Below are 13,273 nucleotides of genomic sequence, written 5' to 3'. Positions count from 1 at the left end.
ACACTCCCACATGACCACAACTCTTAAGCCATGATCTCTTTTGAGGGCCGTGATTTTGAGGTGAAACTGCAACCATAATTCACCATAGGTCTTATTGACGACAGGATTCTTATGACCAGCGTTGTAGCACCGTTCACACCCGTGATAAAAGCATCCTGCAAATTCATAGGCTGTGTTTATAGCCGGGGCATATCCATCTAGGAAGAATGGACCATATTCAGCCTCCCCATGCTTGAGAGCGTGCTGAATCTCCAGGTTATTGGAGTGGGATAGATATTCAAGCCACTGGATGGATGCACATGAGAACGACTTTTGCTTTTTCCGATAGACCCCCTCGTAGGTCAACGCCAAGACGTATTTTTTCAAGAACGACTTTTTGAAGGTGGCCATGCACGCCGAAGCCAGAGTGGCATATGCAAAGGGGTCTATAGTTGCACACTCTATGAAATTTTCCCTGTAGATCCCGCACGCCGTGTGCAGGATCCTCACATCGTTGACACAGTAGCGGCGCAGCTGTTTCTGAATGTCAAATTTTTTGTGCCTTACAGATCTGTACCATAAAGCGAAATCTGTCTTTTGATCGCTAGTCATGGAATCATAACCATAATATGAGATCTCAGGGTATGCACCGACATAAGACTCGTTGGCCCGCGTGTTAAATTTATGAGGAAAATGACCTTTCGCCATATCTTCAAAATCCAACGCCTCCGGTGCTTTAGCCAACCGCATGGGGAAAAAGCTGAATGAGTCGACCCATCTCTGGCTGTAGGCATCATCGCGCATCATAACGACTCTGCTACCCTTCATGACTATAAAGGGTACAATACCCTGCTTGGTCATGTATTCCAGAACGAGATAGCTGTCGAAGCCTGATGCGTTGTGCGCAATGAATGTAAACAACCTATAAGCCCCTGTTCTGTAGCGTCTCACAAACTTTCCCACGCAATCTGTACCGCTAGCATACCATTCCTCGCCTTCAGAAGTCTTAGCAGCCACAAAGTTTGCTTCGTGTCGACCCTCATGCACGCGCGTTTCGAAATCATAAAATATGTAATCATCAGATAAACGGCTATTATCAGCATCATCATCATCATCTACAGGTGCAGCCGTCGTATAACGGTTCCCCCGACCTTTGCGTCGACCCTTGCGCTTGCGTTTCTTAAGGCGGTCGTACGGCTGAATAAAACATTCATGCACAGTGTCGCTGAGTATCGGTTCACCGCAGTGATGACACTTTGACACGCTGCATACATGCCCTTTATAGGCCTCCTCCTCCTCCTTCCCCTCCTCCCCCTCCTCCCCCTCCTCCTCCTCCTCCTCCTCCTCCTCCTCCTCCTCCCCCCTCTTCTTTTTCTTCTTCGGTATGATATACTGTCTACAACACTGATTACAGTATTTGATCTTTTCACACGGTATCATTTTATGTACGGCCGAATGTTGCTTATGTATGGCATAGCAGACCTGCGAGCGGCATATACGACTACAGTCCGTGCACTTTATAGTACGACCTCCCTGGCTATCGCACACTGTCAGACACACATTGCAATGGATCGGGCATTTGTGGAATAGAATTGTCTCGTGGGCCTTGTAGCAATATTCACACACATATCGCGTACCAAAGAAAGCCGTGCGGTTCACTATACAATGATAATGGTTATCATGCAGGTACAACCATATTGTTTTAGGATGTTGGCCCATATGCGTCTGGAACATCTCCAGCTTCTTGAATGCATCATTATGATGAAATATCAAGATTTTAACATCTAGATGTCTCTCAAATTTGAAAACATCCGAGAAACCCACAGAGTGATCTGGACCGTACCCCAGCTCCCTGTGTAATTTGCGAGCCGCCTCCAAATTAGTCTCGTCGGGCACTGTACTGCCTCCAGTTACCCCCTCCTGCAGAAAATGTATCATGCATAGTGAGAAACACAAATTGTTATGTGTGTTACTAGGTGTGTAGAGATTTAATTTCTTCTTGTTTATGATCTCATCATAGGGAATTGATTTTAACTTCAAACGCCCACCACCCCGTTTGTTATGGACCCCTGTGACCACCAGCTCTAACACATCATCCGTCAGACCTGTGTCGTTACTCTGTATGACTTGGCTAATATGATCCATAAACAAATCCGCATTGTAATCATCACCCGCCACGAGCACAGCCTGCACATCAGCAGCCAATGAAGGCCCTCTCAAAACAACGTTTAAGACACTACCGTCGGCTGTACTTTGTGAACAGTTTGTTATAACCCCCGACAGCCTCTCCCTGATCAAATCAGGGACCTCTTGTACATTTTCAAGGGATATACTTCTCAGATCAATGGTCTGTCTAACCTCAAAACCGTTAAAGCGGGGAAATAATCTAGTATGCAACTCGTCATCATCATCACCCGCCGCCATAGGCACAGGTGTACCATCATCACCACCATCATCATCATCACCACAGCCAACAACATCAGCACCGCCATCGTCACCATCAACGTCAACAACACCGCCACCACCACCACCACCCCCGCCACCGTCCTGTATATTCGACTCTATAGAGTCACCAGTCCTACCCCCTGCAGCCTCCAGGGGTTCCTGAAAACCCTCACCATCCCCTTCGTCACGTTGCGACACATGCAATACATCTATCGGTGATGTTATGTCTATCTGCTTGGCTATGTCTAGCCTCTCTTGTACACTAGCCAGCCACCCATCGACAGTGTTAAGTACATCTCTGGTGTATGCCGCCGCATACAACACATCCCTTGTGTCGGGGACATCTAACCCCACACACATCTTCCCGCCATCTGCACATGGATCGTTCGAAACATTTATCATAGCAGCCCTGTCTAGGGCCTCCGTCATTCTATTACCCCCTACATCAGCATCAATTAACACACGTCTAGTTCTAGCTATGTCAGCACGTATTTCCCGCATGTCTAAACCACCTTCAGCACTCATGCCCCCACCCCCCACACGGTCTACAGACGTATCGCCGGGTGTATCATACCTCATAGCCATCTCTTCAAGATCTACATCCATAATGCTACCCCCGCTATCAGATCTACGCCGTCTCTTGGGATTACCGTCTACAGATTTGAATTTCCTTTTTCTGGGGCTAATAGCTTTATGCATTGTGTTTAGCTATAGTTTTTATGCCAATAGATAAAAAATAAAAAATAAAAGTTATTTAGTCAGATATTAAAAGAAAAAAGTTTTTATTACGTTCAGTTTAAAACAAAAATATCCTCTCCACAGAATAAACGAAAAAGATAACAAACAAAAAAAATAATAATAAAAAGAACACCCCAAAACCACAAATCAAATACTAACGATTCATCGTAAGCATATCCAGAGCATCATTCATGATAGTCATCCGGGCAGACATGGCCTTGTAGGCCCTGATGTTATCCTGCGCCGTAGTTTCAATTAGCCAAATTTTCCGCGCCATATTAGATATCAGAAGCCCCCTATCCAAGGCCAGAGTGTTAACACGCACTGCTGCCTCGACAACCAAAATCTGCTGCTGTATTGATTTTATAGCCAGACCATAACGCACTAGCTCGTCCTTGATTTCCCCGATGATCTCGAGTGACTGCGCCGTTTGCGCTTCGATAGTCTGAAATCTGCTGTCAATACGTTTCACAGACAATGCACCCAGTTTACACTGACGACCAATGGTTGAGGAGTTTACATCAACTGCTGTAGTTACCAAGGTTAATTTACCGACACAATCCTTACAACAGTTGGTACATGGACCACCCGCAATGTATTCGTCAGCAGCCGCTGAGCCATTGGGTAGCAGCGTAGCCACTGCTCCGTTGGCGGTGGGACGACTCACAGTGCCTGGTGGATTGTGGATAGAGGCCTGGATGAGGATGGGTCGTGATCCAGAGGCGGGGGCTGCAGGCTGATGGTTTACAGGCTCTGCCCTGGCGGTACCCACTACGGAAGTAGCTGGAGGGTCTATCCAATGAGCGGGAGTGAAGTCGAGCTGTTCCAACAGCTGTGAGGGCCACAACGGAACGTCGGTAAGACCCTCAAGATCCTCATTGGTCAGTTCTGGTAGTGGTGCATCCTGAGGGTCTCCAAGGACTGTTTGTAATAGAAAAAAGAAATCGACATAATCAATATCACACCCCATCATGTTCATCCCCCCCTCTATAGCATATACATTTTTTCTTTAATTTCCTACCATGCTGAATGCCTCCATCCGGCTGTACAGTAACGGTCTCTGCAGGCGGCTCAGACACAGGTACAACCGATGTATCAATCAACGGTTGTTTGGACTCAGACCATCCACCCCCGTGGTGGGCGATTTTAGGATTTATAACAGCATGGAGAACCAAGTTAAAATTCTCTGGAGTTAAAACACTATGTGTGGTGTCCTTGCGTCCCTTTTTATAAGGGATCTGCTGTTGCACCACTGCTAGCGGCGAGCTGGGTAGAGGTAGAGCCGGTCCTAGATTGGGTCTTTTGAGATTTTTCTTGGTTAGACGGTTTGATCCAGGGGTCCACTGTTTCACACCATCCACGATAGGTACTATACGTAAACCAATAAATAAAAATAAAAAAAACAGAAAAAACAAAAGTATACAGGGGTTAGGGTTGGCTGGTCTTTATTATTATTTTTTTTTTATTCATTATTAAATGCACAATAAAATAGATGTAATACATGTATGATAATAGTGTGTGTACTAATAACTCACCATAACTACTGCTGGCCCCCACATTGGTCCGATCACCGAGTATCTTTCTTCGATTATTCAACCGAATATCAGCACCTGCTACACGACAGAAACATACGATTTAGCGGTTATTCTATGTGCATATATTATAGCCGATAATAATAATAATGATAGAGAGTGAGAGGGATCTATATATTATACGTTGCTATGAAATCATCTTACGTGCGCGTGGACCCTGAGGCCTTTTCAAGCTCTCATAGCCGACGTCAGAAATCACTACGGAAAAACTATGCATCAATCAGATATGGGCCACGTATACACATGGTCATAGTCATGATATAATAATAATAATAATAATAATAACATATTACACTCATATGAATACTTACAGTCAGTAGGCATAGTTGCACAGGTTGTAGTAGCTGTTTTTCTTTCTTCTCCTTTATTCTGCAGCCGCTATGACGAGTCTACTAGCTTAGCTTAGCGATCAGACTTTTGGAGGATCAGGGTGTTTGGAGGATCAGAATGTTTGGAGGATCAGGGTTATCTTCATTCTGCACTGGTTCGATATATATCCCCTATAGGTGATCCACAGAATACCCGACACACCTACCCCCAGTGTTATGACCTCCCGACCAATAGACACGCCGTTAGTGCGCATGCCTAGATACCATTGGCCTACGCCTACTCATTCACACAATAGACTATCTACTAATGATACGTAGGTTAATACATATATCTTATAATAAACGCAAATAATAGAATATATATAGCTATGTATTAAGAGGTTACATATAATAATATTCAACACTTTATTATATCAAAACACACATACACACACACACACACACACCCACACCCACACCCCCCCACACACACACACACACACACAACACACACACACACACACACACACACACACACACACACACACACACACACACACACACACACACACACACACACACACACACACACACACACACACACACACACACACACTTTCACCTAGGCTGGCTTATGGAGGATGTGGTTGTCTACCCGATGGTAAACATGTAACCCTCCGGCTATTGGCGACGTTAACCAGAGGGGGCATAGAACAACACCAAACACCATAGCATTGCTTGAAAGCTGTGCCTTAAGTGCCTTAAGTGCCTTAAGACAACACATGCATAGAGAGGAAGAGGCATCCCATTAAAACGCGTCACACGACCCTAGCAGGCTTGCACTCTAGTTGACTCCATAAGGGGAGGAGAACGTAGACCCCCCTTATAATAAATGAAATTATTAGAACATCAGATAATAGTATCATGATAACTCCTAATATGTTTTCTAAGTGATCCAACATCGGACCCTCCTATGGTGAACACCACTTTTTAACCCTGATATGCTTTATTTATCTATCTATATAGAATATTACTATACAGGAGATTATGGGCTTGTTTACCGTATTCTCATCCCTATAATACGACGCCCACTATATATATATATATATATATATATATATATATATATGTGTATTAAGAGGTTACATATAATAATGTTCAACGCTTTATTATATCAAAACACACACACACGCACACACACACACACACACACACACACACACACACACACACACACACACACACACACACACACACACACACACACACACACACACACACACACACACACACACACCCATTCACTTAGGATGGCTTATGGAGGATGTGTTTGTTTACCATTTGGTAAACATGTAGTCCTCTGGCTATTGGCGACGTTAACCAGAGGGACGAGGAACAACACCATACCCCATTAGGAGTCGTAACTCCTAATATGTTGTCTAAGTGATCCACAAACGGACCCTCTTATGGTGAACACCTCACACACACACACACACACACACACACACACACACACACACACACACACACACACACACACACACACACACACACACACACACACACACACACACACACACACACACACAAATATACTTAGGATGGCTTATGGTGGATGTGGATGTCTACCCGATGGTAAACATGTAACTCTCTGGCTATTGGAGACGTTAACCAGAGGGACGAGGAACAACACCATACACCAAAACAATGCATTGAAAGCTGTGCCTTAAGGGCCTTAAGACAACACACGTAAAGAGAGGAAGAGACATGGCCATAAAACGCATCACACGACACCTAGCAGGCTTGCACTCTAACTGACCCCATAAGGAGAGGAGAACGTAGGCCCTATATTAAATCACACATAATAACAATAAGTCCCTTGACATAACAACACCAACCGGAAGTGCCGTCATTAGAAACACCCGCCCCCCTCCCCCCAACCGGAAGTTGATGTTTTCAAAAACCTGCCCAAGTGGTGGTAAGTATTAACTACTAATATAGTCAGGTCAAGGCCAGAGCCAAGGCCCCATTTCCCAAGCAGGCAAATGGTAAACACTCAGACAATGCAACAGTCATCCTCAAGAACGGGAGAGCCACATTAATTCATCACACAAGAGATACTTCGAGCACACAAGAGATACTTCGAGAACAAAGGAGACACTGAGGAGCTCTTCCCCGTTAGTAGGAACACAAGAAGATACACTTGCATACACCAGGGCCTGGGAGCCAAGGTCAAGCAAAAACACACAGAACCACACACACCTCAAACGCACACACCTCATCGAGAGGAGGATACAGCATAAAACTGTATCACACAGAGACTCTTCACCTTCTTCTGAAGCAGACCTTCCACGGAGGCGAAGCTCTGGACGAACCATCAGCGCTGATTAGGGACTTAGACATATTCGATTTCTCACGCTTTATGACTCTGTATAACCGTTGCCACTTTACTTAATAAATCCAAGGTCCTCGTGCCGATAGACTTTATTACCTCTCCGTCTCATTTTATCTGATCCAGTAACTAGACAGACCGTTTTTCCCTTCAATTTGGTGACCTCCGACGTGATTTTTTCTGAATTAAACCGCAACTGGGAAACGAGAGACGGAGAGCGGCGCGACCTCGGGACCCCGGAGCACCGGACCGGTTCCTGCAGTCTCACCTCGTGCACGCCCAACAAAAGGTAGGCAGAACCTGTTGATAAAATCCAAACTCTGCATAGTTATATAGGAACCACATTAGGAGATGAGACTGTGAGAGCGGTTCGCTACGGGATATCTCGTGGGGACGAATAGAGTTGCATTCCAGCATTTCCCCATAAACCCGATTAACCCTGAACGCGTGACACATCGAATATCGGCTCGTTGCATGGTGAAAGAATACCGACGAGACCATAGGGCCTATAAGAATCGGTCATAGTGATACGAGACTACCGATGGCCAAGTAATGGATGTGTAATAAATACACCTGTGTATCAAGAGGGTTAGAGGCCCCACCAGTGTATCAAGAGGGTTAGAGGCCCCACCAGTGTATCAAGAGGGTTAGAGGCCCCACCAGTGTATCAAGAGGGTTAGAGGCCCCACCTGTGTATCAAGAGGGTTAGAGGCCCCACCTGTGTATCAAGAGGGTTAGAGGCCCCACCAGTGTATCAAGAGGGTTAGAGGCCCCACCTGTGTATCAAGAGGGTTAGAGGCCCCACCAGTGTATCAAGAGGGTTAGAGGCCCCACCTGTGTATCAAGAGGGTTAGAGGCCCCACCAGTGTATCAAGAGGGTTAAAGGCCCCACCTGTGTATCAAGAGGGTTAGAGGCCCCACCAGTGTATCAAGAGGGTTAGAGGCCCCACCTGTGTATCAAGAGGGTTAGAGGCCCCACCAGTGTATCAAGAGGGTTAGAGGCCCCACCTGTGTATCAAGAGGGTTAGAGGCCCCACCAGTGTATCAAGAGGGTTAAAGGCCCCACCTGTGTATCAAGAGGGTTAGAGGCCCCACCAGTGTATCAAGAGGGTTAGAGGCCCCACCAGTGTATCAAGAGGGTTAGAGGCCCCACCAGTGTATCAAGAGGGTTAGAGGCCCCACCAGTGTATCAAGAGGGTTCGAGGCCCCACCAGTGTATCAAGAGGGTTCGAGGCCCCACCAGTGTATCAAGAGGGTTAGAGGCCCCACCTGTGTATCAAGAGGGTTAGAGTCCCCCTCTTTGTTTGTGTATTAAATAATTCTATGTGGTAAGAAGGTTAGAGATAAACTAGGCTTGTTGCGTGGTGAAAGAACACCCTCGAGGCCTAAGGCTCGCCGCCCTTGATAAGTGAATCTGAGGTGCCTGAAGAAGCACAACGCACATTTCTTGACCATATATTCATAGCATATGCGGGGACTGACGGACAGACACCTGAACTGACGCAGACTAGGGATAGCAGAGACCTCTCACCCCCACCTTCACGACCAGAGAGCAAGTGCGTGTGTATGGAGTCGAGAACGAGAGTCAGCGTGGGTGGAAGAATAGGAGAGCATGGGTGAAAGGGAGACAGAGTGAGAAAGACTGTGTGCGTCTCTGTGCGCGTGTACGCAAGAGTTGATATGTTTCTGTGTGTGTGTGTGTGTGTGTAAGAGGCCCAGAGAGAGAGTGACGAAGTGGCTGTGTGTGTGTGTGTGTAAGAGGCCCAGAGAGAGAGTGACGAAGTGGCTGTGTGTGTGTGTGTGTAAGAGGCCCAGAGAGAGAGTGACGAAGTGGCTGTGTGTGTGTGTGTGTGTAAGAGGCCCAGAGAGAAAGCGACGAAGTGGCTGTGTGTGTGTGTGTAAGAGGCCCAGAGAGAGAGAAAGAAAGAGAACGAGCGTATTTGTGAGCCGGTTAAATATAGAAATAAATCAATCAATGATAACCCAGCTATGTGTGCAACGCTTGCTTGCTTTGTTATGCTCAACGCTATCTTGCCGTGTCTGATGATTGTGGGTGCGGGACACAGAATGAGAAGTCTGTTGATATGTTTCTGTGTGCGTCTGCGAGAAAGAGGGAATCTGTGAGTGAATCAGTGGGTGTGTATGCGTGGTCCGCTCTATCCTTACCCGTTAAAACGGGTAAAGGAAAGAATAGATAGATTGAGAATAATGAATAATGTCTCTCTGACGTATTGCTTCGGTCTATGGCTTAACCTGCGGAAATAGATAAATTGACAGTGATAAATAACCTTTTTTTACTGTAGGAAATAGACAAATTGACAATGATAAATAACCTTTTTTACTGTGTTGCTTCAAGTTACTGTCCCGTTAAAACTAAACCTAGATAAGTTGACAAGGATAAATGATATCTCTTTTACTGTGTTTCTTTGAATTACTGCTGGACCTGTCGCATAGATAAACTACGATACTAAACCACATCTCTTTGCCGCGTTGGTTGACGGTTTAGTCTGTTGAAGCAGATTAATCAATAAGGATAGATAACGATTATTGGCTATAAGGAATATCTGGATGTATTGAATAACGTCTCTAGGCCCTGTTGTTGTTTTTTGCCCCCCCTCTGTTTTTTCCTCCTTTTTTCTCGTTCTCCTCCTCCAAGAGTGACAAGGGTTACCCCCTAGTCTCTCATCCGCTCTCGTGTGTTAGACAGGCCACACAGAGTTATAGCATCACGGCCGCCATTTTTTGAGTTCTCTCACTCAGTCCCAAGCCACACCTCCCCCTCCGCCAAATCTGGACCACTCCAGCCCTGCCCTTCCCCGACTACACCGCCCCCTACTGGACCACTCCAGCCCTACCCTTCCCCAACTACACCGCCCCCTGCTGGACCACTCCAGCCCTGCCCTTCCCCGACTACACCGCCCCCTGCCCCCTACTGGACCACTCCAGCCCTGCCCTTCCCCAACTACACCGCCCCCTGCTGGACCACTCCAGCCCTGCCCTTCCCCAACTACACCGCCCCCTGCTGGACCACTCCAGCCCTGCCCTTCCCCAACTACACCGCCCCCTGCTGGACCACTCCAGCCCTACCCTTCCCCGACTACACCGCCCCCTGCTGGACCACTCCAGCCCTGCCCTTCCCCAACTACACCGCCCCCTGCTGGACCACTCCAACCATAACCTTCCCCAACTACACCGCCCCCTGCTGGACAGCAACAACCCGGCCCTTCCCCAACTACACCGCCCCCTACTGGACAGCATCAATACCAATCCAACCCCGACTCTCGATCACCCCCTGCTAGAAGAATTATCCCAGTTACTAATAAAGCTAAAAAGACAAACCTCCCCGCACCCGGCCTTCAGTGCAAAGGCGTCCACAACCCCGGCCAACCCCAATACCAGGCTGCTGTAAGAAGAAGCGGCGAACACGCCCACCATGTCGGACGAGCGACGAAGAGCCCCCGGAGAGGATTGGCAAGACGAACACCAGTGAAGCCAAGACAGAGAGCGATTCTCAGCCTCCCGGCCCACTGACAGCCACTCACCCCCACCCTCCCCGGAGAGGGCTCACCTACCCATGGCATCCAAGCCAAAATTGTTCTGTCCCCTAGAATCGACAACACCAGTTCAGTCCCAGCCAAAAGCCCCCGCCTCATACACCCTACCTTCCCCATTAATGACCCCCTCCCAGTTCAGCCCTGACCCAGATCACTTAAGGGACCCCCGTACCAATAAGAGCGAGCCCCGCCGCCCCCGGCCAGGTATACAAGAGGCTTTTATGGCACCTCTATTGATAGATGCGGAGGGAAGAGCAGCATACACACCATGGAGCCACCGGGACATGGCCACCCTGGTCGCCCACTTGCCAACGCTCACGGCAGGAGCCTCGGCCTGGATCAGAAGATTTGAAACTGAGACGTCTGGCGATCTCCTGACCCTGGGAGACAAACGAGCCATCATCGGCAGGGCACACGGTGCCAGACGAATCATTGAACTGGAGACACTGACCAAGACTGAGGCCCTACCTGACAACACCCCCTTCGAAGCTTACCGAAACCTCTTCTGGGAGAGTCTCAGGGCGCTCTTCCCAGCCGACGCAGGCAGAGTGGGAATCTCCGGCCTGACCATCAAACCTGAAGAATCTATCTTTCAGTACATAGAAAGGGCCGAAGGATTGTGGACGGATAATAATGACTGTCCCCCACACAGTAGCAAACTGGCGACACAGACATTCCAGCGGGCAATAATACAGGGACTGCCACCCACGGTCCAGAGGAGACTGAAGACAGTGGTGGCACTGCACTCCAAGCCCCGGACGGAATGGGTAGCTCACCTTGATCACCACCACCGACTCGAGGAAGGCAAACGACTTGAAAAGGATGACGATTACAAGGAATTGAAGAAGCAACTCGTGAGGATGCAGATCAAGGAGCAAGCCGAGAAATCCCCAGCCCCGACGCCTACCCCACCAATAACGCCAGCACCAATGCCCCTACCATGCGCAATGTATCAGATACCGGCGTGTCAAGGGCCCCCGCCACCTGGATGGCTGCAGCCGGGATACCAACCCACCAATTACCCTGGGTACACAATGGCCGCCCCGGTGCTGGCGCCCGCACCACCCCTGTTACAATACCAGCAACCACAATACCAAAACCAAGGACACAGAGGAGGAAGAGGAGGAAGAGGCAGAGGAGGGCCACAAACATCTCCATGGACATGTTTCCATTGCGGGCAACAAGGACATTGGACCAGGAACTGCCCCCTTCAACGCCGTGATCAACATCAGAAAGGCCCCCACCACACCCACCGCACCAGCCTCCAGGGCCAACACGACAACTCCTAAACCCCCGTCCGACCCATAATGACTTGCGACGGCCCGGTCACGATTTTTGATTTAGATTCCGTGGGGCAGCTCCCCACCCACGATTCCATCGCGCTCGCGACCGGCTACGCAGACGATAATGCATGGCTTAGCTGGATTGCTGCTACGATCCGATTCCAGGGGCTGTCCGACTGCGTAGCCTGTGCGTCAGCTCGCCCCCATCTAATCTCGACCCCAGTACTGTTCGATTTTACCAGCGACCCCATCGGCTCTCACTGCATGTTAGCTCTGTTTGTTACCCCCGAACCGGCCGGCTGCGGCCTCCTTAGCTCTCTGTTTCCACCCGGCCTTAACGACTCAATTCCCCCGGTGTACTCCCCTGGGGAGTACACCCACTCTTGCATCACCAGGGCCGGTGCGGTGAATGTTGGGGCGGTACCGCCGTCGTGGTGCCACTCCATCGCGAACGTTACGCTTTGGCCCAACATGACCGAACCGGGCCTGGGACGCCAAGACCTATTCTGGTCCTGTGACAAATTCACCCTTAGACTTACACTCCCGGCACAATGGTCCGGAACCTGCATTATAGTGCGCCTACTTATGCCCGTCACGCTCTTTACCCGGGGTTTGCCCGGGCCCAATAACCAAACTACCCCTCGACACCGCCGCGACACCGCTCTGACCGACCACTTTGATCTAACCAAGAACACCCCCACGTACATGGATAGCATAGGCGTTCCCCGGGGCGTTCCAAACCAGTTTAAGTTAGCAGATCAGATCGCCGCGGGTTTCGAGAACATACCCCTTATCTCTGCCATATTTCCAATCACCCCCAACAAAAACGTAGATCGCATTAATTACATTCACTACAACGTCCAGCGCCTATCCAACCTGACTCGCGACGCGGTAGAAGGCTTGGCCTCACAACTGGCCGCCACCTCTCTAATGGCGTATCAAAACCGTCTAGCCCTAGACATGTTGTTAGCCGAGAAAGGGG

At 48.7% G+C, this 13,273-nt stretch overlaps 1 long non-coding RNA gene across 1 annotated transcript; it reads right to left on the bottom strand.

Moving 5' to 3' along the window:
* Positions 1-4,423: 4,423 nt before the first annotated feature.
* Positions 4,424-4,952, bottom strand: LOC130405066 (uncharacterized). The gene is made up of 3 exons (XR_008904281.1): positions 4,899-4,952; positions 4,698-4,775; positions 4,424-4,531 (listed from the first exon to the last, which is right to left on the bottom strand). It is a non-coding gene; the product is annotated as an uncharacterized LOC130405066 (long non-coding RNA).
* Positions 4,953-13,273: the final 8,321 nt, after the last annotated feature.

Source organism: Gadus chalcogrammus, chromosome 15, assembly GCF_026213295.1.
Source record: "Gadus chalcogrammus isolate NIFS_2021 chromosome 15, NIFS_Gcha_1.0, whole genome shotgun sequence".
Taxonomy (NCBI): Eukaryota; Metazoa; Chordata; class Actinopteri; order Gadiformes; family Gadidae; genus Gadus; species Gadus chalcogrammus.
The sequence above is the reverse complement of the archived record's forward strand: the minus strand, read 5'-3'. Positions and strand labels throughout refer to the sequence as shown.